The sequence below is a fragment of the Phoca vitulina genome, unplaced genomic scaffold, assembly GCF_004348235.1.
Source record: "Phoca vitulina isolate PV1807 unplaced genomic scaffold, GSC_HSeal_1.0 scaffold78, whole genome shotgun sequence".
NCBI classification, from domain to species: Eukaryota; Metazoa; Chordata; class Mammalia; order Carnivora; family Phocidae; genus Phoca; species Phoca vitulina.
In genome coordinates this window covers 5,672,169-5,695,934 of record NW_022589781.1, presented here as the reverse complement: position 1 = coordinate 5,695,934, position 23,766 = coordinate 5,672,169, and the positions used below count along the sequence as shown (strand labels likewise).

Here is a 23,766-nt window from a genome sequence, read left to right as displayed (position 1 = left end):
TATTCATAATAAAACAGAAGATAAAAAGAAAGTGAAGAATTGAATAGCAGAGAGAATAATAGCATTTTTCACAGAACTATAAGAAATGATCTTAATATTTGTATGGAAACATAAAAGATCCTGAAGGGCCAAAGCCATCTTGAGAAAGAAGAAGAAAACTGAAGGTATCACAATCCCAGATTTTAAGATATACTACAGAGCTGCAGTAACCAAAACAGTATGGTCCTGGCCCAAAAAGAGACACATAGATCAATAGCACAGAATGAAGAGTCCAGAAATAAACCCATGATTATATGGTCAATTAATCTATGACAAAGGAGGCAAAAAAATACAAAGGTGAAAAGACCTACTGGATGGGAGAAGATATTTACAAATGATATATCTATTAGGGATTAATACCCAAAATGTATAAGGGATTTACACAGCTCAACACCAAAAACACAAATAACCGGATTAAAAAATGGGCAGAGGAGCTTAATAGAATTTTTTTTTTTCAAAGAAGACATCCAGATGGCCAACAGATACATGAAAAGATGCTCATTATCACTCATCATCAGAGAAATGCGAATCAAATGTGCAATTTAGTCAGAATGGTTAAAATAAAAACAATAAAACAAAACAAAACAAAAAAATCCCAAAAAACACAAAAAACAAAAACAAAAAATGTAAAACAAAATAAAACAAACAAAACGCTACCAAAAAATAGGAAATGATAAGTGTTGGTGAGGATATGGAGAAAAAGGAAGTCTTGTGCACTGTTGGTAGGAATGCAAGCTGGTGCAGCCACTCTGGAAAACAGTATGGAGGCTCCTCAAAGAATACAAAATAAAAATACTATATGCTCCAGTAATTCCACTATTGGGTATATACTCAAAGCAAATAAAAACACTAATTGGAAAATATACATGCATCTCTACGTTTATTGCAGCCTTATTTACAATAAACAAGATATGGAAGCAGCCCAAGTGTCCCTTGGTAGATGAACAGATAAAGAAGAGGTGATATATATGTGTGTGTGTATATATATATATCTACACTATACATACATAATGTACATATGTACATATGTATATACATTGTATATATGTATGCATTTATACACAATGTATATATGTATGTGTGTGTATGTATATATACGATGTATATATACATGTAAATACACATATATATACAATGGGTATGTGTGTGTGTGTGTATACACACAATGGAATACACACACATACACACAGAAGGACTATTACTTGTCCATAAAAAAGAATGAAATCTTGTCATTCGTCACACCATGGATGGACCTAGAGAGTATTATGCTAAATGAAATAAGTCAGACAAAGAAACACAAATATCTCGTAATTTCACTTATATGTGGAACCCAAAAATCAAAACAAATGAACAAATGAACAAAAAACAGAAACGGACTCATAAATGCAGAGAAAAAACTGCTGGTTACCAAAGTGGAGTAGGTAGAGGGTGAATGAAATAGATGAAGGGAATTAACAGGTAGAAGCTTCTAGTTATAAAATAAATAAGACATAGGGATAAAAAGTACAGCATAGGGAATACAGTCAAAAATATTGTAACGATGCTGTATGGTGACAGATGGTAGGTGGCTATACTTATTATGTTGGGCACCTGAAACTAACATAACACTGCATGTCAGCTATACTTCAATAAAAATATAAATGAAGTGAGGATAAAAATAAAGTAAATAAGAATATCAAGAGAAGGAAGAGGATGAGGAGCTAGAAGAAAGGCTACAGGTCATCGGAACAAGGCATCTGAAATGAGAGCTTTCATTTTTAGTTTTTGGGTCATATTGAACAGTTCAGAAGTCCATCTATCGTATTAATAATTTCCCAGTATAAATATGTTCTAAATTCCTGTCATTTTAGCATGATATGAAAAGAGGTAACATATATTTTGATATCTCCAGTTTTGCTGTGGGCTAATTATTTCTATGAACACAATACATGAGTATTTGAGGTTGAAATGTATTTATCAGTACAACAGCATGAACGTCTGTTTGGCTGGATCCGTGAACCACACATTCTTTCTAAATCGATATTCAGGCTGTAACAATAGCTCCATTAGGTTCAGTTCTTTCCTGATTTGGTGCATTTCCTATATGCTGATACTCACAGCCAGCCAGCCTCCTGCTAGGACATATGTGTGAGGCAGAAGCAGGGAAATATTTCAAGGAAACTCATTCTTAATAACAATGAAGAACAAAGCAATGTTTATGAAGTTTTTTGTTTTCTGTTTTTGTTTTTTTTGTTTTATCAACCTGATTGTTGTGAGCACCGAATAAGAAAATGCAAGTGGGGTGCTTAACATGATGTCTGGCACAGAGTAAGAAATCCACAAATGTAGCACTGTGATTATGATGATTATTATTGATGGCATTTCATTGGCTCCCCTGTATGTAAGCAAACATATGTATTCTAATACTGCATATTATCCACTTGAGCATGGGTGTGCATGCACCCAGATGTGGGCTGGGTGAAATCATGAGCTGTTACATGTGACCTATTTCTACAGTTAGAATAAGTGGCTATGTTGAAATATCATGAAAGCATGTGCTTTAAAAACAAAAAAAAAGACCTAGATCTTTAGTGTCAAAGTAAATTCACTATAAAGAACTATATATGAAGATGCACAGGTAACTGTATATGGAGGTATCAATGACATTATTCTATATGAAAAAACTATCTGTAGATAAAACAGTACTCCACGAAGATATCAAAGTATCAAATGGAAATGTTAATTAAAAAGAAATATTTAATGTGAAATTTCTGTTTTTATTATTTTATTTTTTTTAAAGATTTTATTTATTTATTTGACAGAGAGACACAGTGAGTGAGAGAGGGAACGCAAGCAGGGGGAGTGGGAGAGGGAGAAGCAGGCTTCCTGCCAAGCAGAGAGCCTGATGCGGGGCTCGATCCCAGGACCTGGGATCATGACCTGAGCTGAAGGCAGACGCTTAATCACTGAGCCACCCAGGCACCCCTGTTTTTATTATTTATTTTTATTTTTTTTTTAGAGAGAAAGAGAGTATACATGAGTAGGGGGAGGGGCAGAGGGGGAGGGAGGGAGAGAATCTCAAGCAGACCCCAGTGCAGAGCCTGATGTAGGGCTTGATCCCATGGCCCTGAGATCATGACCTGAGATGAAACCAAGAGTTGGATGCTTAACCAACTGAGTCACCCAGGTGTCCCTTCAATATGAAATCCTTAAAATTGATTTTTTGGTTCATGTTAATTATTACTATTTTTAATGAAATGTTCTCTTTAAATAAAGAAAAGAAAAATAAGCCCTGATCTTCAATATTAATAGTTAAGAGCCTAGAAAATTTTCGCATTTCATTTTATAGGTTTAAGTCAGTTAAGAAGACGTAATGCTTAAGTGACAACAATTAAAAATAAAACCCTCTCCTACAGAAACTAATGAGGATACTAAGGCCCTGTGTCCTCAGAAGCTACTGCTTTAGAAAGATATAAAATAAGAAGTCCTCAACTCTCGGGTCGCCTGGGTGGCTTAGTCGGTGAAGCGTCTGCCTTCGGCTCAGGTCGTGATCCCAGGGTCCACGGGAGTCGAGTCCCGTGTTGGGCTCCCGCTCAGTGGGGAGCCTGCTTCTCCCTCGCCTTCTGCCTGCCACTCTGCCTGTTTGTGCTCTCTCTGTCAAATAAATAAATAAAACCTTAAAAAAGTAAAAGAAGTCCTCAACTCTCTTGCATGGCAGACTGCTAATTAACATCTGTTAATAAGAACAAAACATTTTAAATAATTTAAAGAAAGGAGGGTTGATAATTCATTGACTGGGATAGGAGAAGACTTGAAGAGAAACAGGAATGGTTCCATGGTGGCACTGAGAGAAGTCTTGAAGGTTGAGGAATTTAACACAATTATTCCACCTAGTAAAACTGATGAGAAACACACTGTCCCCCTTAGCTGTCCTTCCCTGTGCACTCCTGAAACAGACAGCTGGTGTTCCAGTAAGTCCGGGGAGTGGGGAGTGCATGGGGCCAAGGACACTGAGCAGAGGTGTTGAGTGACTTCAAAACGAGTATCCAGCATGCGTCCCTACCAGGACACCCGATTTTTAACCCGATACAATGGATTTATTAGCACGTTTAATTTTCTGGACTGTCACAATTCAGGCTCTCCTTCTGGGAGCCCTTGCTGTGGGGACCAAGTTTACAATATCCCTCTAGTTCATACTGTACTCTTTTCCAGTTTTAAATGTGTATTTCCTCCTACAGCTGCAACTGGGCTTCTAAGAGCAGGTTTGCTGACTCTGTGGTCTACGATGACAGGACTAGGCAAACTACAGCCCCCTGGACAAATCCAGCACACTGCCTGGTTTTTGCAATGGCCAAGCGCTGTGAATTGTGCAAGACTGTTGAATCTCAGATCTGTACCTCTGAAACAAATAATGCAATATATGTTAAGAAAGAAAAAAAGAAGAAGAATGTAGCAGCAGGGGAAGAATGAAGGGGGGGAAATCGGAGGGGGAGAAGAACCATGAGAGACAATGGACTCTGAAAAACAAACTGAGGGTTCTAGAGGGGAGGGGGTTGGGAGGATGGGTTAGCCTGGTGATGGGTATTGAGGAGGGCACGTTCTGCATGGAGCACTGGGTGTTATGCACAAACAATGAATCATGGAACACTATATCGAAAACTAATGATATAATGTATGGGGATTAACATAACAATAAAAAAATTAATAAAAAAAAAGGAGAATGGTTTTTACATTTTTAAGTAGTTGGGAAAAAATCAGAGCAAGAATAATATTTCTTGGCATGTGAAAATTATATAAATTCTAATTTCAGTGTTCATAGTCTTGTCCACCCCTTTCCACAGGGCTAATAGTTTTCATGCTACAAGGGCAGAGGGAAATCTCTGCAACAGAGACCAGCCGGCCCACAAAGCCTAAATGATCTACTCTCTGGTCTGTATAGAAAATGTTTGCCATCTGCTGCTCCAGGAAAATTATTTTGGAGATATGTAGATTTAGAAATACTGTGGAAAAAATCAACTGCGAACCTATGATATAATTTATCATTACTATTTTTATTTTTTATTTTTTTAGAGAGAAGGAGAGAGTGGAGGAAGGGGCAGAGGGAGAAAGAGGATCCCAAGCAGGCTGCACACTCAGCACAGCCTCACAGAGCCTGACGCGGGGCTTGATCTTATGACCCTGAGATCATGACCTGAGCTAAAGTCAACAGCTGGACGCTCAACTGACTGAGCCACCTAGGTGTCCCTATGATACAATTACAGAGTAATGGCAAAGTCATCCAGAAAAAGTCTGGTAAAATATCCATCTTATTACTTTATAATTGCATGTCATACAGGAAAAATCCGATACAATGGATTTATTCTAGTAGGTGGATATTAGATGATAAAATGATTCTGTTATTTCTAGTCTTACAAATGAAACTGAGCCCAAACACAGTTTGGGGGAAAATGATCATGTAGAACAAATTATATAGGTTGTATTTTAAAATGGATTCTTTTTACTCTTCTGTGAAGGTCAAGGATACTAAGTACACCAGATCACCTAAGACGCCTGCACCAGCACATTTAAATCTTTGAATGCCATTACTGTCTGCTGAAAACCACATTTTATGATAGATGTCACTGAAAAATTGAGTCAGAAATTGTTCCTATTAGTATATAATTACAACAATCATAACAGAATAGCTTTTAAAACTGTAAAATTGTATTATCTATATGTTTGTATATTTCCTACATACCCTGTAGGATTGCTTGTATTTTGAATAGAATTATGCCTTTAGAAGAAAAAGAGGCACTCCATACTAATGCCATGCCATATTAAGGGAAATATTATCCATATGATGTTTCTATTATTCCCCTCTATTAAAAACCTGTTCATTAAACAATCTCCCATGCTTTCTTTAGAAAGAGCTAGTACTAATTTTGTTGTAAAAGAATAAAAATATCAATCTCTGAAAATTCAACAGAGAGAAAATACATCCTTTCTTTGAAAAACATCAAAATAGTAGATTTAAGTATGTTCCCTAAGGTTTACTGCATATGAAAGAAAATCATTATTTCTTATAAATGATACAGTTGTAGTTCATTTTAAATAAACTCTGAGAACATAAATCTGATTCACTCATAAGAGCTGAATTTGGTTGTAATTATTTATGTAACAAAAGCAACATTTATCTTAAAATGGATTAAAAAATTACTTCAAGTAAATAAACATGTATCCATTAGTGACCTTCCAAACATTGTGGTAGCAGCAATAATTACTATATTAATAAAATGCATCCTCCAGTGTATTTTAACTGGTTCAGCTTATTAAATATGCTGATATCTACATACCTCTCCAAGATTATTTTGTAGGGAAAGTCTACTTTGCATGAGAAAATCAAGATGATATGCACAAACAATACATTTAGTACGACTTCACAAACTATGAGATTTGTAGGGACCCATTTTTCTGAATTCTCTCATCCATCTAAAGCCAGATATTTGTGCAGATAATCTCATCTACTTTATCCAGACAATGGAAAATATTCAATATCTTTTTTTTTAAAGATTTTATTTATTTATTTGACAGAGTGAGAAAGTACAAGCAGGGAGAGCAGGAGAAGGAGGAGGAGAACAGGCTCCTCGCCGATCAGGGAGCCCAATGTGGGGCTCGATCCCAGGACCCCAGGATCATGACCTGAGCCGAAGGCAGATGCCCAACCATCTGAGCCACCCAGGCACCCCGAAAATATTCAATATCCTTTATTTCCTCTGCATGTGAATACTCAGTTCCTATCCATTTTTCTAAATTTTTTAAAGATTTTATTTATTTATTTGACAGAGAGAGAGAGAGAGAGAGGGAGAGAACACAAGCAGGGGGAGCAGCAGAGGGAGAGGGAGAAGCAGATTCCCCACTGATCAGGGAGCCTGACATGAGGCTCGATCCCAGGACCCTGAGATCATGACCTGAGCTGAAGGCAGATGCTTAGCCGACTGAGCCACCCAAGTATCCCCATTTTTCTTATTTTTTAATCTAAAAAAATAGATTTCTTTTTCTTTTCAATAGTGTGGTCTTTCAGCTTTGTTTCTGCTTGCTACCTGCTCATCTTTTCCACTCAAATCCCAATTTGCTCTGAGCAATCTCACCTGGCTTGGCTAGAAGCACCCATCCTCTAAGAAAGACAGGAGAGTCAATCAGTGAAGAGCCACACAGAACACGTAATACAAGCTAAAAGGTAGGGGGGTAAAAAGAGAAGGGAAGGGACATCCTTCAGGGAAGGGAAGGAAACGGGACGTTTGACATGGGTGCAGCCATGGGGCAGGGATATTAGAGAAAGGGATTGGTTAGGGGTGTCCACTGCTGACTGGGGAGGGAAAGGAGCTCTTGTTTTCACATTGCCTAAGGGCACCCATCAGGGTCAATGCTGGCTATTCCTACTGGAGGGTGTGTGTGAGTGTGTGTGCGTGTGCGTACTCAGGCACGCGAGGGGAGGTCGGAAGCAGTTACGTGAACCATGTCCCCAGCTTTTGTGTCTCTGCAGGGAAGCCTGTAGCTCCAGGGGAACAGAGTGCTACAGAGAACTTACTGATGCCCAGGACTTGGAAAAATACAATAATCAGTGGCAAGACTTTAATCTCCATTTTCCACAGGTCCTGAGCAACAAGACACTCACCCTCATGCTTTAAGTGCTTCTGTAACACTGCTTCAGATCTTTCCTCCATTATCCCAGCTCCGATTGTCTAGTTTCAGGGTGATCTGAGTCCCTTTGCTCCTTCCCTGTTGCAGACCCATGCAGTGACCCCATGGCTGTTTCCTCCACAGTATCTCTCGAGTCTGGAAGCCACTTTCCATCCCTGCCTCCACACACGCCTCCCACAGCCTCTCTCCTGTGGGTTCTTTCAAAGCAGTTTCTTGATTGTCAGTCTCCCAACACCTGATGCGTCCTGCTTGCCACACTCAGATGCATTTTCTTCAAACGTCACACTTCTTTTCGGGTTCCTTCTTCGACTGAATGCCTATTGGTTTCCCATTATCTCAGAATAAAGCCCAATCTTATCAGTCTAATTATTCACAGTTTGGTTCAATTGATTTTACTTTCCCTGCCTGACTTCCCTTGAATCTGTTCTAGGTAGACTGGTTTCTACTTTGTGTTGACTTCTTCCCTGGCATTGCTGTTTGCAGCCCTACCCATCTAAGAAAACACCATCCAGGGGCGCCCGGGTGGCTCAGTCGGTTAAGCGGCTGCCTTCGGCTCAGGTCATGATCCCAGGGTCCTGGGGTCGAGCCCCACGTCTGGCTCCCTGCTCAGCGGAGAGCGTGCTTCTCCCTCTCCCTCTGCCTGCCACTCTGCCTACTTATGCTCTATCTGTCAAATAAATAAATAAAATCTTTAAAAAAAAAAAAAAAAAACTTCAAAGAAAACACCATCCACTGGAATAACACACAAGTCCCAGGTTGTTCACAGGCCTTGGAGTCTGCAGGGGTTTTGGTGGTAGTAGCTCCACCATGCCCAATGTGCCCCATTTATACAAGTTATCTCATGTATACCTTTAGGAAAATATTTGTATTTTTTTTACTCTATTTTACATTGTCTTGGAAAAAAATACATTTAGCTTATACTGGTGTTTTAGCAGGAACAAAAACAACACTAAATAAGCATAGGGAAAATTATGCCCCTTTCACTAAATAATGTAGCATATATTTATAAATGCAGAAGAGAATCTTAAACATAAGGAGTCTATTACAAGCTAAGAAATCCTTATTTTCCATGAAAAAAGTGGTATTTAGAAATTCATAATTAAAACATTTAAATAAAATATATTTTATTTCGCTGAACTTTACTTGTAAAACTCAAATGGATTCCAAATTGCAATTGAATGGATACAGCAGATAATATTTTATTTTATTAAGATTTTATTTATTTATTAATTAGAGAGCGAGAGAGAGAGAAACAGCACAAGAGCGGGGAGGGTCAGAGGGAGAGCAGACTCCCCGCTGAGCTGGGAGCCCAATGCGGGACTCGATCCAGGGACTCCAGGATCATGACCTGAGCCAAAGGCAGTCGCTTAACTGACTGAGCCACCCAGGCGCCCGCAGATAATATTTTAAAGTCGAAATAGAATTTTTAAATCATGTGGCATTAGTTATATTTAATAGATGTGGTAAAAATGATATCCACAGAGAATCCTGTTACATGACCATGAGTCTACTTTTTGACTGTTGTTTGTTTATTGCCAGTAATGGTGGAACACATCTGCAAGCAAGCAGCTTGTGGTTTGCGGTAGAATCTCAAGGGCTTAGGAGGAAGATGCACCTTCCTTTGTATGGTGTTGGTCTCAACCAATAAACCTGGATTACTTAGTCTCTATTAGCCTCGGGTGTTTGTAAAGTTTTAATTAGAATTACATATTAGTAGATGTGAAGAGTCTAGTAAAAAATCTGGAAAACAGTGATTTGTGCTCATTCATAAGCCCTATTATCATTGCATTTCTACCTACTACATTATCTGGCAAAATACAAAAGGTAAGTAAGTACCTGTTGAATTAATGAATTGGCAAATTAATGAATAATTAGTAGGATTCAAAGTATATATCTGGCTATTAAAATAGTAGTAAAATGTGAAGTTTGTAAAGAGTCTATGGTTCCTTAATGTTTGTTGTAATACTTTCAAAAATTGAACTTATGAAATGTTTGTGGTGTAGACAGTAAAATGGAACTTAGGAAATATTTATTTGTAGACAATACCAATTTTATTCTCATTTACTGTTGCCTTTCCTACATTTGAAAAATTATGTAGATATATTGTGTGTGTGTGTGTGTGTGTGTTTCTTTCACAGAATTAGACTGGTTTAACATTTTTAAATACTTATTACATTTTACTTCTAAAAATTAATAACTATAACCTGAGTTTGAATGGAAGCTCTCTCTAAGTAGGTGGGCAACTAGATACTTGGGGCACATCTTAGCAGCTTTTAAATTAATCCTTTCTCAGAAAAAGAAATCTATTCAAAAATACAAATTAGATTATTAGCTGTCATATTCATCCTACTTACCAAGTTATTTGGCTTTTCTTAATATAATTGAGAGATGCCTATTTTCACAGATTAATGGATTTTTGCCATATCTTTTGAAGGAGGTTATGATTGGAAAACAGAGATTAAAGAGTTTTCCATAGAAAGCAGCACATTTTTCTAGTATAAGGAGAACTACAACATTGGGTGGATTGTAGATAAACAAACGTCCTCCTTTTTAACCTACTTGTTCTCTTTGGGGCAACTTTTCACATTGAATATATGCCATTACATATGCTATCTTTGCTCAGAAACTCACAAACCACCTAGCTGGCAAGTTAAACAGTTCGCTCTTTGCTTCCTATGAAGATAAAGAGCATGGGGTTGTTTGCATAAAATTAGGTACATCCTTTCCCCTTTTCCAAGTATCAACAGAAGTAGTTGTTCTTTCTGAGAGGACGTTAGGAGCTGATGGCCAGCATGTTGGAACAAAGTGAAGAGAACCTTCCACTGGCAAGAATAAGATGGCTCATGTTTTGGCCACCTCCACAGCATATTAATTTCTCCTTCAGGGGCCTAATACTCCACAAAAATCCATTGCTTATGCCAAACTGAGGGGTTTTATTATCAGTATGTTTTCATGGAAGTCAGCCTCTATCTTTGAGTATTCTTTTCTTCTAAAGCTGACCATGACTAGACAAAAAGAGAAGGGATGAAGAGTTGGATGGAAATATAATAAATCCAGAATGTTATAAAAATCAACTCTCATCTGTAGGAAAAAAAAAAAAAAAAATGTTAAGACCTGGCAAAGAAAACAACAAATAGAAAAGGTTGAAACAAAAGATATGCATGGGGGAAATCTTTAGTCTTTTGTTTTAGTCTTATATTTCAGTGACACATTAGCAGCACGTTTTTATGAGAACATTTGCTATGCCATTTTCCTCACAGATAATGCTTCAGGCAACTAAAATCAACTTTGATTAATTATTATTGTTTGTTATCTGTACTCAATGTTTGGAATGTCATAAAGCATGTCTAAAAAATAAAACTGGGGATTTGATATCTGTGCAGTTTTCTCTCAAAGGAATGAGTGAAAATATAAACTCAGTTTCAATGATTTGTTTTTCTTCTTATGTACTGGAAGATGAATATTTTTTTAAATGGTGAAAAATAACATTGCTTCTGGAATTAAGGAGAATATTCAGGCATTAGGATATTTTTAAACACACACATACTTTCATCTAACCATTAACTCTTTCAACACATATTTATTGATGTATTTGTGGATGTGCAATTTATCTGTCTAGCAGTGGAATGAGACTCAGGCTGAATTTTATATAGGAGCAAAAATGGATTTAATGGCCACATTGCCAAGACTGAACATTGAAAGGCTCAAGAAAAACAAACAATTGAAATAATCATGCCTAACAGAGCACAAAGTAACAAGAACTGAACTCCACATTGAAAGGTCAGCTACAGAGGACAGGTGCAAAAAATAAGCAATTTCGTGATTACAACCATAGAGATTTTAGCTCAAACAGATGGAAGAAATATTTCATGGAGGTCTAACAGCCAAGCCAACAGGCAAACTAAGTAGTCCTTAAAGGCACACTAAGTTGCAGAGTAAACTTCATACAAAATACCCATCTATAAAGATAAATATGACCCAGTTCTTACCTTAAAGGTTTGGATAGTCCAGTTGGGAAAAGAGATGAGTTATCCAGTATGATAAATGTTGTGCTTCTTGCAAGGCATACTAGACAGATGGAGCAGAGAGTGCATAACTGCAAGGAATGGAGACAAAGGAAAGCTTCTAGGGAAGGAAGACTGAGCTGGATCTTTACGGATGAACAGGATGCTGGGCAAACTCTATAAAAGACACTGAGGCTTAAAATGCATGTTTTGTTTTAGTAACTCTTGGTTGGTATGTATATCAGGTAAAAGTTGAGTAGATGAGTTTGAATATGGAACACTTTATAGACCAAGCTAATAGATTTAACTATTTCTAAATTACTTTTTTAGTGTTTATTTTTCAGAAAGAGTACTCTAAGAAAATAGTGCAAGTTTGAGGAGGCAGCGAGGCCATCTAGGAGACTGCTGTACTTGTCAGAATAACAGAACATGGAATCTTAACTAATAAACTAGCAAGGCCAAAATGAACAATGAACAAGGCAGGAAACACAAATGTTGGCGAGGACATGGAGAAAGGGGAACCCTCCTACTCTGTTGGTGGGAATGCAAACTGGTGCAGCCACTCTGGAAAATGGTATGGAGGTTCCTCAAGACGTTATAAAGCTACTCTATAACCCAGCAATTTCACTACTGGGTATTTACCCCAAAGACACAAATGTAGTGATCCAAAGGAGCACATGAACCCCAATGTTCATAGCAGCAATGTCCGCAATAGCCAAACTGTGGAAGGAGCTGAGATGCCCTTCAACAGATGAATGGATAAAGAAGATGGGTTCATAGATAAAATGGAATATTACTCAACCATCAGAAAGGGTGAGTACCCACCATTTGCATTGACATGGATGGAACTGGAGGGTGTTATGCTAAGTGAAATAAGTCAAGCAGAGAAAGACAATTATCATATGGTTTCACTCATATGTGGAATATAAGGAATAGCACAGGGGACCATAGGGGAAGGGAGGGAAAACTGAAGGGGGAGAAATCAGAGAGGGAGACAAACCATGAGAGACTATGGACTCCGGGAACCAAACTGAGGGTTACAGAGGGGAGGGAGGTGTGGGAGGGGGTAACCAGGTGATGGGTATTAAGGAGCGCACGTATTGCATGGAGCACTGCGTGTTATCCACAACTAATGAATCGTTGAACACTACACCAAAAACTAATGATGTACTATATGTTGGCTAATTGAACATAATAAAACAGAAAGAAATAAAATAAAATAGCAAAGCATGTAGAAAGGAACTGATGCAACAAATAACTAACAAGTAGAATCAACAGAATATGTAGAAAGGTTCTACATACATGAAAAGTAACAGAGAGGAGATCAAGTTGTTTTTCAAAATCTGACTTAAGCAATTAGGAAGGTGAATAAATAAAGGAATGTGGTGCGAATGATGACTATTATAATTTTAGAGATTAGATTGAATACCTCTTGGACAATCAAATGGTCAAAAACAGGATGAAATAATCCTACATTTAAAAAAAAAAAAAACCTAAGTCACTCAAATCATAAAGCCTTTCAGTGAACTGTTTATTATTTTGGTTGTATTCCTTTGATTTTCATTATATTTTTCAATTTTCTGTCAGATTCCATAATTTATTTTAACTTAAAGGATTTGAAACTGTCACTGAAGTGAATAAATGCTATGATATTCCTTGTTCTGGGAAAACAACTGAAGATATTATGCACTACATTACTTTATCAGTTACCTACATGTGCATTCAATCACAGAAAAATTATATGGTCAACAGTTATTTAAACGACATTCAGTGCAGCTGAATTTTAATATCCTAAAATAATTACAAAGGCACATCCATTAAATTCAGGCTATGAGAGGCATAAAATTCTATCCATTTTTGCTAGTGGTTTGCTAGTAGCTGTCATACAATTATTACTGGTTTTCTCACATCTATCACAGCATTATATATGAGCTGTGGACATCTGGAAATCACTATTTCTGATCTCAGTAAATGAGTACTAGCCACGCCAACCCTTGAAAGCTGGCCTTTAAGTCTGCATATTAAAGTGGTAAGGAGAAAGGAGCAAGTGTAAGTTCCTTTTGAGGATTCATATATATCTTCTTCTTATACACAGATAAATACATTTCTCTGATTATTCCTAACTCCTCATCTACCCTAAAGAGGCAGATTAAAAATGAAATCATTAATTTTATTTTCTTCCCCACTTATACTCTATCTAATTGGATGTGTGTCACTTTATCATTGATTATTTTGAACATTAGTGAGGGGAAATGTCAACCCACCTTCCCCCCCCCCAGTGAGATGTAAACAATGCCATATTTTGGGCTCTTAAAACCAAGCATCTGTTCTCTAAAACACTAAACGTCCTGAGTTGGCCCTCATGAGTTAAAATGTGAACCACATTAAAAATCCATCTTCTTAATCAGGATGAAGCTGAGGTATTTTGGTTTCTAATAAAATTTTAGCTAATATTTGTATGCTATATTTAATTAAATATTTTTAAAACCTCATAGAAATAATTTAAAAGGATATAAAGCAACAACCCTACATTAAAGGGAAGACATTTGAAATGTGGTTTGGGGATGAGGGGCGCTGGCATCCTTACTCTTGAATCTTCCATTCTGAGGGAAAATATAAGAATTTGTACTTTCCCCAAGACTGGATTGAAAGAGTAGATGCAGGCTTATTAACCACTTATCTGAAATTACCAAATAAAAAACAGGCATATTGTAAAATAGGCAGATTGTAAAATCAGATGTTGATTCTGCCTCAAAAGGATTGGGAGTGTATGTTTCAAGGAAAAATATTAATAGTTTTTTGGGGAGCTGTGCATATGTTATAGGTCAACTAGGATAGGCACTGAATAGGGTATGGGGATATAAAAAGTAAGCAGGGAACAGAAAATATATTCTCACTTGCTCAAATGAAATTATAACTCAATGAGAATCTCTGGTTACCAGATTAAAGCCCACTGTATTTGGTCTAACACCATGATGAGTAGGGAGATTGGAGAAGGTCCAGGAAATGAGATAACTTCCTGTGGAAGGAGTTATGCCATATTTTGTTTCAATGGAGTATCCTGAAGAAAGGGAGCATGGATAAACCGAAGGTCAGAGAGCCACGTAAGAAGTAGAGGGGCACCCACTGAGTACTTTCTCCTGGATGCCTTGGTTTTAAGCATATTGTTTTGTGAGAGGCAAAGAATACTGCATTCTGGATAGAATTTGAACTCTTTTCCTTCTAAAATTCTGATTCTTTTCAGAAGTTGATCTAATCATTCAGTCAAGAGATTTACATGATCCTGAAGTTTGGGGAATTTGTTCTATAAAAAATAGGGAGTGTTGCCAACGAGGCAAGAAGGTTGGTTGTTGATCACCTTGTCTAGCTCGGGCAGAGAAGGGAGGTGATGCACCGGGTAGGGCACGTCTGAATCCAAGGGGGAGGCTGGAGAGAACTCAGAGCAACTTTCAGTGGAGAATGCCTTGACCATGAGAAGAGGATAGACCAGCAAAAGGCAGACAGATTCTAACTGTCCACACAAATACTGACCCATTGAGGGAAATGGGGCTCTCTGTGATGTCCAGTTTCAGAAAATAAGAAGTATCTATAAACCGATTCTCCCAAACTGATGAATGTACTCACTGTGTAGAGATCTCTCCACAACAAACATGCAGATCATGAAAACTGAATCTAAGTCATAAAAAGAGTGTAGACATATAGAGAGATTTTATGAAAATCAGTAAATGAGGCAGCCAGAACTGTCCGTGAGTCCATGGATCCCCTTATGTCCCAAGATGCCCACACACCAGCCATGCGTCTGTCTCCTCCTCTGAGCCACCCTCTGCTTCACAAATACCATCTATACTTTCAGTTTCCTTCTGTCCACAGCCGAGTGACTGAGCTGAACTCAGAGGGCTCCTCATGCCTATACACTTGTATCATATACGTGCATTATTCTTATCAAGGACAACAGCAATATCATATTTCAAGGGAATGGAACTTTTTATAAGTGAAATTATGAGATCTTGACTACTGTTTTAAATCCTTAAGAATGTGCTTTTTTTAGGGGGGGAGGGGCAGAAGGAGAGGGAAAGAGAGAATCTCAAACTGGTTCCATGCCCAGCATGAAGCCTGACACAGGGCTCGATCTCACAACACCGAGATCGTGACATGAGCTGAAATCAAGAGGCAGATGCTTAACCGACTGAGCCACCCAGGAGCTCCTCCTTAGAAATGTTCTTTATATGATCTGTCTGTATAGCAAATAAAAACACGTAAAAATGATTAAAATTTCAAAATGTTCTTTCACTGATGTCAACAGCAGTCCCACTTTGTTACAGCAATGGAAAATGAGGAATATTTTACTTATTTATTTCTTGAGGGTTATATAAGTTCCCGGATTCACTGGATTTTATCCAAAATTACACATTTTTATGTGACAAATGCAGTTATTTATTTGTTCATCTAAGTGGCAGCTGTGTTCTTGGTCTATGAATTAGGGCTCTGTAAATTTTCTTTAAAAAGGATGAGGATAATGAAAAGGAAAATAAACTACAGGAAAAGAGACTAAGAAGAAAAAATATATATATTCTTTTAACTTTGGTAATTAAAACAATGAATTTGAAAGATGCCTGTACATATATGCTGTCTTCCAACTGCTTTGGCTATGGATATGTTAAAACAAACATTTGAACCTCAGTGAAATTCAAAAGACACACAATTAGGCTTCTTTACATTTATAAAACTACAGTTTCTTTCTTTCTTTTTTTTTTTTTAAGAGTTTTTATTTATTTGACAGAGAGAGACATAGCGAGAGAGGGAACACAAGCAGGGGGAGTGGGAGAGGGAGAAGCAGGCTTCCCATGGAGCAGGGAGCCCGATGCGGGGCTCGATCCCAGGACGCTGGGATCATGACCTGAGCCGAAGGCAGACGCTTAACGACTGAGCCACCCAGGCGCCCCTAAAACTACAGTTTCTTATACTCTACACTTTTAAGATACCATATAATATCTGGCATTAGTACTTTGGATAACAAGCCCAAAATGGAGATTTTTTTTTTTTTTTTAAGTAGATTCCTAAGTGTAAGTAGCCTCTTTAGGCAGATAAATATTTCCAATCATGAGCTCACTATGGCCAGATATTATCATTCACCACAATTTTATGTTTATATTTTCCTTGCTAAAAAAATCATATATATATATATATATATGTCTAAACAATATATTTACTGCTGTTTCTTTTTTCAAATTTATAAAAATAATATCATTTTATAAATAAATAAATTATTCTGGGAAATGCTTTCCTGACTCCTGGTATAAAAACATGAATTTAAGAAATTCATGTAAAACACAGTTATTTAGTTGACATTTGCTTTAAGAATTCAAGTAATAAAAAGACGTCTCCAGGCAAAAAATGGTGACAGAATTTGTATTTAATGGCTCCCAATCTATCATTCAGATGTGTGTGCCTATCCATGTACTGAGAAATCCTCTAAACTTTTGCTTACCAAACTTTACCCATACCCATTCTATGTGTTATTCTGCTAGAGCTCTGTTATGTAAGTGGAATACAGAATAATATAGTTACTATTATTTGTTAATCACATGTAATACATTAAGCATTATGCTGGGTGTCCTGCATTATTTTATTTCATTTAATAAAAATTTTATCAGTTAGGATAGGCAAAGATATGCTGCAAAAAGAATAAAACAGCCTTAAAACAACAGAAAGTATATACTCTTGTTCATTCTCCACGTCCAAATGGTTATGCTATCAAAGTTGCTCAGAAGAGCAGTTTTGCAGAAATAATAATGATACATTCAGCAGATGGAAGGAAACGTGGTGAATTCTACACTGGCTCTTAAATTTTTCTTTCACAGGTGATTTTTCATAACTTCACTTTTAATCACAAATATCATGGTTGTTTTAAAGAAAACAAAAGCAAAACACCCACAGAAGTGCAATCCCGTAATGTGCCCATATGGAGAACAAGAAATATTTGGTATCAGGTCTAATGGCTGTCCTCCCTCAAAAAAACATTCTGAGAGACTCATTATCAATATTTGCGAAGGAAGGTGAAGCTCAGAGAAATAAAGTACAGTTAATCAATATAAAATCATTAATCCAGAATTCTCAGAATGAAATATGAATCTGTTTCCAAAGCCTTTTCCTTGATTGTTAACATTTTAATTAGATCTTAAATGTACTTTATTAGACTAATCAGAAATCCGTTTATTAATACCCTATTATCATTATCAAGTGAACGGGGCTTTTCTTAAAAAGTATGCATTTATAGAATGTAATGACCATTGCCAACTTGCCCAGCCCAAGAACTACAATAGTACCGACACTATGCACCTGCACCTCTCTAGTACCCCACCCCCTCCTCTCCACACCGCTCCGGGAGGTAATCTCTCTTCCAGATGCCACACAAGGGCCATCCTTGTAGGAAGACCTTGCTAAGGACAGCAGTCTCAGGTCTCTGCACACAATTAAACTAAATTGCATTTAACCTGGATATATCACATTTTCCCTCTGATCTGAAATTTATAAACATCATGAATGATGTTGACAAACCATGAAGCTATCTTAAACAAATATATTTTCAAAGTAGTGTGCTTTAAGACTTTAGGCTGAGTCTCTGAAATGTACAGAACAGAAAGAAGAAAGGTGAGCAAAACTGATCTAGGTGAGAATGCAAGGTTAACAGCCTAGTATCACTTTTCTTCTTAGAATATCCGGAATGACAGAAAGATACAAAGAGGCCCAAGTCTACACAATATAATATTTTAAAAGCCTTTAATTTTATAACTTATGAATAAGAAACATAAGTCTGCAATTATTATAGTCCTATTGTTTCCTAATAGTAGGAAATAGGGCCAAGTGTTTGACTCTTTTATCCAAAATCACGTAAAGGAAAACCATGGCTACACTGAGACATATGGTGGTAAAATATAAGTAGACAGGATTTCAGTAAGTTGCAGTTCTTCTGAGTATATGAAAGTCCTTCAAACCTTCCCATCATAGTGTATGCTATTTCCTCTGTCTGAGCTCTGTTTCTTCCATTTATCACATATCTCTGACTCTGCTTATCCTACTCCTAGTCAATGCTCAACCTAGAACTGTTCTTTACAAAAACAATTTAACACAACTAACTCCAGAATGATTTAGTCTGCGATTTTGCTTTCCCATAATATTGTGTGAATGCCACTTTGACAGCCTTATGAGTTTTCTTGTCTGTGCCCCTAACTATGCTGTAAAATCTTTAAGAGATGTGTTAGTTTTCTATGGTTGTTGTAACAAGCCACTCAGACTATGCAGCTCAGAACAACAATTCTGTAAGACATAGTTTCATTGGCCTAAAATCAAGGTGTGGACAGGGCTATGTTCTTTTCCTAGGGTCTATAGCAAAATTCACTTCCTTGTCTTTCCTAGCTTCTAGAAGCTGTCCACTTGTCTTGGCTAATGGTCCTTCCTCCCTCCTTAGAGGTAGTAGCGGCCAGATAATTTCTTCTCATACCACATCACTCTCACTTCTTCCACACTCATATTTCCCTCCCACACAGAATTAAAATGCTTCAGTTTTCCACTTTTAACAACTCTAATGATTACATTGGGTCCCCTGGATAATCCAGCATAATCCCTTTATTTTAAAGTCAGATGATTAGCTAACTTAATATTATCTGAAATCTTAATTGTTCTTTGCCAGGTAACATAATATACTCATAGGTTCTGGAAATTAGGATGTGGAATCTTTGAGGAGCTATTACTCTTTTTATCCCAAGGGGGATAATAAATTATCTGCTATATGTCATGAATTCAATAACTATGGTATAAAACAATCAAGTTTCAGGGCATATTTAGCTCATTTTATTCAACACCATGGACAGAAGAGGTTAAATTTTTTTGAACATCTGAAGCAGATGAGGATCTACTACATGGATAATATTCAGGTCAATTTGACTAACTAGTTTATTACAAAAATCTCCTACTAAAGACTTATTTTTCAATTAATCTGTTCATGTAACAGATGAGGAAACCATTTCCCAGATAGGGGAAGTGATTTTTTCAAGATCATTCAGCTTACTTCCTCTCAAATCTTAGTCTTGTCAATTCTGGGTATCCCCTTGGCAAAATAGTCTTATATAAGTGGTCTTAGTTATTGTTCCTCTGCTCTCAAAGTCACTTGAGGGGATCACCTCAGTCCTATGATTGTCAGGAAGCACTGTGCCTCACTGTCGTTGTCCATGCTGAGACTCTGTCAGAGTGTTCCCAAATTTGCAACTCTTTAAGCATCAAAGTAATATCTTATGGGAGAAGATATCTGCAAATTACATATCTGATAAAGGGCTAGTATCCAAAATCTATAAAGAACTTATCAAACTCAACACCCAAAAAACAAGCAAACAAAAAAATCCAGTCAAGAAATGGGCAGAAGACATGAACAGACATTTCTCCAAAGAAGACATCCAGTTGGCTAACAGACACATGAAAAAATGCTCAATATCAGTCATCATCAGGGAAATATAAATCAAAACCATAATTACATATCACCTCTCACCTGTCAGAATGGTTAAAACTAACAATTCAGGAAACAACAGATGTTGGTAAGGATGTGGAGCAAGGGGAACCCTCTTACACTGTTGGTGGGAATGCAAGCTGGTGCAGCCACTCTGGAAAACAGTATGGGGGTTCCTCAAAAAGTTAAAAACAGAGCTACCCTATGACCCAGGAATTTCACTATTAGGTATTTATCCAAAGGATACAAATGTGATTCAAAGGGGCACATGCACCCCAATGTTTATAGCAGCAATGTCCACAGTAGCCAAACTATGGAAAGAGCCCAGATGTCCAATGACAGATGAATGGATAAAGAAAATGTGGTGTGTATATATATATATATACACACACGCGCGCGCGTGCGCGCATACATACACAATGGAATATTACTCAGCCATCAAAATGAAGGAAATCTTGCCATTTGCAATGATGTGGATGGAACTAAAGGGTATTATGCTAAGTGAAATAACTCACTCAGAGAAAGACAAATACCATATGATTTCACTCATATGTGGAACTTAAGAAACAAAACAGATGAACATAGAGGAAGGGAAGGAAAAATAAGATAAAAGCAGAGAGGCAGGCAAACCATAAGAGACGCTGAACTCTAGGAAGCAAACAGAGGGTTGCTGGAGGGGAGGTGCGTGGGGGGATGGGGTAACTGGGTGATGGACATTAAGGAGAGCATGTGATGGAATGAGCACTGGCTGTTATATGCAACTGATGAATCACTAAATTCTACCCCTGAAACTAATAATGCACTATACGTTAACTTAATTGAACTTAAATTTTTAAAAAATTGATATTTTATTCACAGAAGTGCTTAATATCCTGATGTCACTCTAGTTCTTCATGGAAGTAGGGGGACTACTTCATTCCTCCCTCTGTGTCACATTTTGTAACTTGCAAAACACAATAGAGCTACTTAAACTCTGGGGATTCAGGGTCTCTCACACACACAAAAAAAGAATTATTTTCAGCTTCTTATGACCATATGTTTTAGACATACATTTATGAGACTAGGCTGGGGCACCAAATTCAGTGAGAAACTATGCATTTCACCCTTATATTTTGATTATAATCTAATGAGTATGTTCGGAAAAGGAGGCTACTGTCTACCAAATAACTGACAGATTTATAAAAAAGATTATTCTTTCAAAACTCAAATTTGTACTGTGGGGAAAGAAATCTGTCCCAGGAATCTCTGCATAGTGTTAATATACCCAGAGTATATTTGGTTACCTTCAGTATGGGCATTTAATAATAATTAAAATCCTAGTGTTCTCAAGTAAAAATTTACCCAGACAGGAACAGTAGAGAAAAAGGGGAAAATGAGACGACTAATGGAATTAGGATGGCATCCAGCTTCCGTTCTTCATACTTGTATCCTTATAACAGAAGGCCTGCTGTCCTTCATCCCTCATGTCCCTTGAGGAGGACAAATACTGCTAGGGAATATTACTTTTAATCTTTCAAAATTAATAGACATATTTGATATTTTCATATTGAATTACACATGGGTGTGGAAAATAATGCATGCTCATTTCCCGTACATTGAATTTCAAAAATTTCCATATATATGCATTTATTAATAAATTATAAATTCAATTTTTGTTTTATATAATGCAGCCTCCACAAAATTTAAAATTGTTTTCAATTTCCATAGTTTGTAATACAATGTATAGAAATTCAGACAAACATGACTTCAAAGAATGAGTCTATGAGGATGAATACATATATTCTTTGGTCCTAGATTCTTCAAATCTTATTTGGTCAAAAGTTAAGAGTTAAAAGGTATTTCTTGAAGCAGAATCTAAGTTTGTTCATTGTATACTACTAAAAGGGAAGTAAAAGGCTTAAAAACTCTAAATTTTTAGAGAAAAATTCTGCATTCTAGGATCCCTTATTTCTCTATCATTTTGACTTTAAATGATTATTTTAACAAATTAAACACAAAATATCCATGTCCTTTTCTTTCTTGAGGGAAAATTATGTTTATTATTTTTTGTAAGAATACCCAATATACAATTGTTATCTTACCAATTAAATATTTTAATATATAATTGTTACCTTACCAATTGTATATTGGACATTCCTATAAAGAAAAGCAATTCATTAAATTGTATACAACACTGAGTAAAGGATCCAGAAAGTCATCAAAATTAAACATATTTTTCTTTCAACAAAAAACGAAATCAGAATAATTGTAAAAATTGATAATTTTTTACCACATTGGTAAAAATCATAGCAAAGCATTGAGGATTACTTACTATTTTTGTCATAAAAATTTAACATCACAATGAATCAACTGTTTTCTCTTTCAGACTGAATTTGCCCACAACTATACTCATGATCTCCCTTCTAACTGTGGTCCTTTTAAGGTTTCTGTGTCAGTGAATGGCCCTGCTCTTGGGACTACTTACTCCAGCTTTGTCTCCCTTTACTCCCTTCCCTCCTGGTTTTTAATAAACCACACATTGTGTGTTTGTGTGTGTGTGTGTGTGTGTGTGTATTCCCCCCCCCAACCTCTCCACCAGTCTCTATATCTAGTTTCCTTCCCCAGCCAACCCTACCCCCTCGTGGTTTAAACCACCACCTTCTCCTGCTTGGACTACGCCACAGGTGTGCATCTTGGCTATGGTGTTATTTTTCTCTATCAGTCCTTATGAGAATCCATTTTTCTCACTACATCTAGTGCTCTGTCTTGGAACAAATGGGATCATGTTGTCACACCTTCCCTCCCACTACTGCTCCTGCTTTTAAAACTCCAATGGCTTCACTTATAATTAAAACTAAACTTATCACTGTTACCATCAACAAACCTTGGTCCCTGCATATCTCCTCAGTTTCATTAGCATTTGATTTACACTGGCCTTCATTCAGACTCTTCATCATACTGCATTTACTTCTGATCATGGGGACTTACATATTATTCCCTCCATCGGGAATAAACTCCTTGCCCCCAACACCTTTTATAGTACCTGGCATATAGTAGCAATCCTATAAAAGTGTGTTGAATGAATAAATAATTAAATAAATGAATAGTAACTAAGGTGATTATTACCTCCAGTATATTACATAGGCAATGGCAGATATTTAATGAATTATAGAAAAAAATATTCACTAGCAGAGATGCAGTGATTCATAGAAAATTCATTTCTCTGACTGAAGCAATGATGATTATATCCTAAACCAGAATAATCATAATGGTTCAGTTTAGAGGTAGCAGTTCATTTCACATATTCTTATTTTCCTATACTTAAAAAAAAATCCACTAGAACTAAACAAAAAGCCAAAAATGCGTATTTGGCAATAAATACCCAAAATATATTTTCTATAAAGGTATCAGTCTTTCCTAAAGAGACTTTGACCCAAGTTTATTCCTTGTAAATATCTGCTGTAACCTTCCAATGTGAAGGAATGGTGATAAAATTTGATAAACCTATTCTGACATATGTTTTTTTTTTTTTTTCTTTTCATTTATTTTAAGAGCATCTTTTCAAATAACTTTTTATATCAAACT

At 36.8% G+C, this 23,766-nt stretch overlaps 1 protein-coding gene across 4 annotated transcripts in view; it reads right to left on the bottom strand.

The window, feature by feature from the left end:
* The window catches only part of LOC116625425 (protocadherin-15-like), a 1,687,848-nt gene that overhangs the window by 735,107 nt on the left and 928,975 nt on the right, over positions 1 to 23,766 (bottom strand). The gene's annotated exons all lie outside the window — the stretch shown is intronic.